We start from the raw sequence: 6,564 nt of genomic DNA, 5'->3' as shown, positions 1-6,564 counted from the left end.
TAAACTTCCAGGGGACTTGAGGTCTGCTTCAACACTTGGCTCTTTTAAATCAGGTCTGAAGACCTTTCTGTTTCCGTTTTAACCTGTAATTTTTTTTAACGTTTTAATTATTTTATGTTTTATTTCTATTCATGTTTTTCCATCGCTTTTTTTAATGTGTGCTCTATACTTGATGTATTTTGTTCTTGCTTCTGTAAAGCACCTTGAATGGCCTTGTGTCTGAAATGTGCTTTAGAAATAAACTTGCCTTGCCTTGCCATGCCTATGAAACTATACAATGTTTCATAACGTTGTTGTTTTTACTCATTTCGGACACTCCCGAGACTTAACCATTAATTAATCAATTGTAGGGTTGCAAAGGGGTGGAAAGTTTTCGCTCTGGAATTTTGGGAATATTCAAAATTGGGAATTATAGGAATTAACTAAATGGCGGTCATTTAAATGATTTTGTTTCATATCCAAACATAAATCTAAACATATAAACACTATATTTTGTCATAGGCAGACAGACATCCATGCAAACTAATACAATTAATAAACATTACATTTGAACAGATTTATTTGTAAGTAGAACTTTATCAAGTTTTTATTATTTTATGAACAATCAATAATTTCACTGAAAACAAAAAGATAAATGTTGAGTAAAATATTACTCATCTGTCTCACTCACCCCATCCATTCAATAAATTAAGTAAATTGCCCCCAATGTGATGGAGGAATGCACAGTGCATGTACAACCTTACACTCTCAAAGCCATATCCATTTCTGAACTGCACATACACTGCTCTATTGTACACTGAAGAGGGAGGAAAAAGAAAGCAGAGATTTCTTGGAAATTTCTGCTAAAGCTCAAAGACAATGGAAAGGTGTGACACCCAGATAACGGCTCGCATTACAGGAATAACAGGAGTCTCTGCTCCACAGTTTTCCTGGGTTCAACTTCAGTTCAAATACTGATTGGTGATAAATGGTGTGTATACATTATAACTCCTAATACTGTATAATGTTTGGATTACACAGGTAATTGAAGGTTTTAGCACTGCCAGCTCCAAGAGCAGTCAAAAGTCAAAGGAAACTGGTTAAATATTATGATAAGACTGCTGCTCAGTTCTCCTCCTGAATATACAGTGCTCTGTGAAAGTTTGTGGACCCCTTGAGCCTTTTGGAATTTTATTTATTTTAACCATTATTAATTAATTTTTATCAATTCCAGTATTTTTTATATGAAATAATAACAGATGTTTGTTTATCAATTCAACATTTTTCTTTTCCAGAAATCAACTGTTAAAACAGATAAAACAAATGATTTGACAAATGTTGTATCTGCAAAAGTTTGTGAACCCTGAGCTGCATTGCTTAAATCGAGCAAGGTAAACATAATCAGGTGGGCCAAATTGAGTGATGAAATGGACCAATGTAATGAGAGATCTTTAGGGAAGAAATTGGGTGCCACTAGATAAAACAAAGATAAAACCAGGTCAGTTTAGGCCCACCAAAGTGAACCCATACAGGTCAGACATGCTCAAAGGGGAAAAAATCTCAGAGGATCTCAGGAATAGAGTTTTGATGTTGCACATTTGTCTGGGGACAGCTATAAATTCATATAAAAAAGTTTGAGCTCCATCGGTCCACCGTGAGGCAAATCATCTACAAATGGAGAGCTTTAAGAGTAACTTAACATCTGCCTAGAAGTGGACTTCCTTCAACAATATCCTCAAGCGCCACAAGAAAAGGGATTTTTCAGGTAAAAGCCAACCCAAACATTACATCTGGAGATTTGCAGACCATGTGCCACCACCATTCTTCACTTGGGAGAAGGTTCTCTTGGTGGTAGGCAGAGTTGCGTTTTTGCCCAAACATGGCGGTTTTGGTTGTGACCAAACAGTTCAATTTTGGACAAATCTGTCCACAGAAAAGACTTCAGGTATCTCCAGGTGCTCTCTGGCAAAGTTGTGACAAGCACTTTTGTTCTTTTTTGAGAGCATAGGCTTCTTCAGCAACCCTCCCCTGAAAGCCATGTAAGAAACTTCTTATTGTGGAACCATGCACATCTGTCCCAGATGCTGCAAGAGAGGTCTGCAAATCACTAGATGTAATGTTTGGGTTGGCTTTTAACTGAAAAAAAACTTTTCTTGTGGTGCTTATGGATATTTTTGAAGGAAGTCTACTTCTAGGCAGATATTCAGTCACTCTTAAAGCTCTCCATTTGTAGATGATTTGCCTCACGGTGGACCGATGGAGCTCAAACTTTTTTAAAATTAATTTATAGCTGTCCCCAGACAAATGTGCAGCATCACAACTCTATGCTTTTAGCATGTCTGACCTGTATGGGTTCACTTTGGTGAGCCTAAACTGACCTGGTTTGATCTCTGTTTTATCTAGTGCCGCCCAATTTCTTCCCTAAAGATCTCTCACTACATTGGTCCATTTCATCACTCAATTTGGCCCATCTGATTGTGTTTACCTAGTCCATTTAAGCAATGCAGCTCAGGGTTCACAAACTTTTGCAGATACAACATTTGTCAAATCATTTGTTTTATCTGTTTTAACAGTTGATTTCTGGAAAATAAATTTTTTTAATTGATAAAGAAACATCTGTTATTTAATATAAAAAATACTGGTATTGATAAAAATGATTTAATAATGGTTAAAATAAATAAAATTCCAAAAGGCTCAAGGGGTTCACAAACTTTCACACAGCACTGTAGATCACTGCATTTTAACTTTTATTATTATTGTTTTTGCTATTTGAGAGTCGAAACTGGCAAACTCCTTTATCCACAAAACTACCAAGACAACTATTATACAAAATAATGGAGTTATGGGGCAATTCAGGAGTGCTGATTAACTGACTGTAGTGAGACGTGAAGGCAAACTCCCGGTTACTACTGCAAACACTCCATTACACTTGTCACAGGGAGCTCCTCATTGAACACAGCCAACAGGGAGATTTGGTTTCATGTGAGGTATGGCAATCGATAGCTAAAGGTAGAGAGTGTGAAGCTATTCCTGTTTTTCTATCAAGGGGGATCCTGACACTTGGTCAATAAGCAGTCTGACACCTGTTGCAAACACAGACATCTCAGAATCTGACATTTGTAGCAGCAGGTAAGCTGTGATAGAGGCCACAGAGCAAGAAACTCAGAGGTTTTTCTTTGTACAGCTGTAGAGACATTCATATGACTTAAATATTAGAAATACAGGTAGACATACTATATTCACTGACATGTTATGACATTTTAAAATTATTTCAGCATCAACTTTGGTGTACCCTCTATTTAAATATTATATAAAAATAAACTGTGAAATAAATATAATTATGAATGCCAGTCCACATCAGGTAAGGTCATTGTCTGGACTGGAGTTTTTCCTCTCTCTCTTTTTTGGACAGTGCCCGGTGCCAGCATCTTGCGTGATGTCAGTGGACTGTAAACATTATGTACAGTCTACACATAATAAGCATCATTAGTGTCCTTTTGTGTTGAACAATTCAAGGTGAGACACCACTTGACCAAGACACAGTGAAGCTAACTTTAATTCCTGATGTGTGCGTGAAAGTCAGAAGAAGAGATCCCACATGCATCAAGCTGAATCCGACTGAGGTGCGTTGAGAGCATAGATAGTATATAAAAGGTAGAGAGAGAGAGAGAGAGAGAGCTGGAGTGTGAGAGACTACTCACACTAGGGCCGCGGCCCCGTGCCCGAGCTCATTTGCATACTAAAGTCTAGAACGTTTGGCTAGTGTGACCACGCCATCCGTATTCCAGCACGGCCCTTGGCCACGGCACACTTGGGAGAGGAGTGCCATGGCCAAAGTACAGATGCTAATGAGATGACACGCGCACAAGCAAGCGCACAGGCGGCGTTCCTGACGTGAATTTATTAAGGATGCATAGTCCGTTAACGTCCGCTGCCTTACTAGTCGGCACCAGAATTGGACACCACTTGGACTTATAGCTACATAAAATGTGTGAGAATTAATGTGTGTGTAGGCCTAGGTGTGGGCTAATAAAAGAGGGAGAGAGCTAAATAGGTGAGCGCAGAAAGCAAAGCAAAAAGGTTTTCGTGTTTACTCACGTTCGTCAGAGGATTCTTTTCTTTTTCCTCCCGTCAGCTGTCATAATACTGCCTTTACGCATGGCGGTGGAGACGAACCAAAACAACACACAGCGGGACTCCGTGGCCCGGTGAAAAGGAAACAGTAGCATACACTAAGGTTTAACAAGAAGCTTTATAAAGGTTAAAACGATCTCTGCCCATACAAAAAGTTCTGACTTGGATTACTTGATGGAGCGATCGATGTGTATAAAACCATCCGGTACGTATGGTCTGATGACGGGCCGTTATATTAATAGTAAACAGCGTGCTGCACAAATATGAGACTGTCCACCGCGACCTATTACCTCAAGGCTACATTTAAAAAAAAACAGTATCTTAAGGATTCTCTAATGTGGAAGTGGAATATATGATGCAAATTTGGCCGGATGAAAATATTCACAAACAGTCATATAGCCTAAGTAGACTACGCTCCAAATCCTAAACGCGCACGGTGACGTAGGCAAGGTGCAATCGTGCCCAGGCCACGAGCAGTGTGATCACGGGCCAGCGAGGGGAGTGGGGAGGGGGGGAATCGTGCTGAATTTTCCTGCAGCACGGAACAGGCAAACTTGCCTAGTGTGAGTGCGCCCTGAGTGTGAGTGAGGGAACAAGGGCCCCTCTGACAGCACAGAAATCTATATGCAACTCTGCACTTCACTGCTCTCTCCTGCATCATGATAAACTGAATCATCCCTTTCACTCCCTACACAGACGTGATAGTGTGCTCTGGCTATGAAGGACACTCGCCCATCTCCATCTATGATCTCCTCTTAAATTTTCCTTGAGTTTTATTTCTATATCCCCATCGAGCAACATATCAGCCTTATCAGACCAGTTTGACATAGTCATTGCATACGTCAAATGTTTCAGCACAGATCTTTCAAAACACTGACGACTTAAAGCAACATTTAAATCCGAGTAACATTTAAATATCTTTTAAACAGCCTCATGTTTCCTCTCATAATCATAAATTACCTTTAACAGCAAACGAGACCATCAGTGCAAAGAAAGACATTTTTATATAGTTTTTATTACTGCATTTGGTCTGGTCGCACACCCAGTCAGATTTTCGGTTCACGCGTGCATGCTCTATGGTCATATATCCGTATTGGTCGCAGATTTCAGTGAGGCGCAGCAACGCGATTTGAGAAGCCTATCCCTCCAGGTGAGGGAAGGGGAGCGGGAGCCTTGTTTGAGACAAAATCCTGGGCAAAACTGTTCACCAGACTATCCACTGCTCAAACATCTTATATTGCTGTAAGCGCAGCAGGGGTAATAACTGATTGCGACCCAGAAGACTGTTTCAACATTTTTATGAACCCAGAGCTTCCTTCACCTGGATTATGACACCTCTAAGAGTTTTCTAAAATGTCAGGTGCTTCTGCTTGACACACATAGTTGTGCAAAATAGACTAATGGCATATATTGGTATTTCATCAGTAGCCCATCATCCATATGAGTCATAGCAATAGTTTTGACAGTATGTAAAGTGAAAATATTTAGCTGATGAGAGAGTGAGACCAGCAAATGAAGCAGTAAGAAGCTATGCTGGGAGTAGGGGAGTGAGTTCCACACATCAAAAGAAGTGAATCATTAACTTCTCATTAAATATGAGAATACAACTCCATAGTTGACAGGCAACTTTGTCAACATGAAACTGAAAGCTTACAGAATAAGTTCAACCTGTCATGCAAAGTACAAAATTGACTACATAAAACTCTCTCTTAAAAAAGGTATGAGCATTTAACGTACTGTAATAAACGTATATGTGTATATCGAAAAGAGGAAATAGGTTTTATATTTAACCAAAAGGGGAATCCTTTTCCAGATATACAGCTCCTGGTTTACAGGAAAACTATCACTGTATGTCCCTGAATGGCAAAGACTGTGCAATGATAGCTACTACTTAAACGACTAGTATTATAAATAGCATCAGTGTGTATACTGCTGAAACAGGTGGCACCGCCATTAACATTTGCCATCCGAGTAGAGTATGAGGGAATCGGATCAAGGCTGCATGGACTGGAGTCCTTGTGCAGCCTGTTGACTGGAAACGTGTTGACTGATAAATAACCTCTTGGCATGCCTGTCATCTCAGGAAGCCACATACACACACACACACACACCTACACACACACACACATACACACACACACACACAGGCCACCTACGTCATCTACATCACAACCCTCATGCAAACCCAGGTCACATGCTCCCAGATGTGGCCTTAAACCTGTGATCAGCATGACAAATCTACACCAACCAAGTGTGTGAAGGAGCAGATGTGTGAAGTGGTGGACGACGTCTGTCAGGAGAGGCTTTAATGGAGGTACACCACTGCACATATGGACATAATGGCTGATTCACCGGGCCAGCGGTGTGGGAGTACAGTGTTCACACAGATATGCACCGGTCCTCCTACCACTTCTCAGGTTATTTCACAAGTATCTATCTATTTCTGAGTAA

The sequence above is a fragment of the Ammodytes marinus genome (assembly GCF_949987685.1).
Source record: "Ammodytes marinus genome assembly, chromosome: 5".
NCBI lineage: Eukaryota > Metazoa > Chordata > Actinopteri > Uranoscopiformes > Ammodytidae > Ammodytes > Ammodytes marinus.
The sequence above is the reverse complement of the archived record's forward strand: the minus strand, read 5'-3'. Positions refer to the sequence as shown.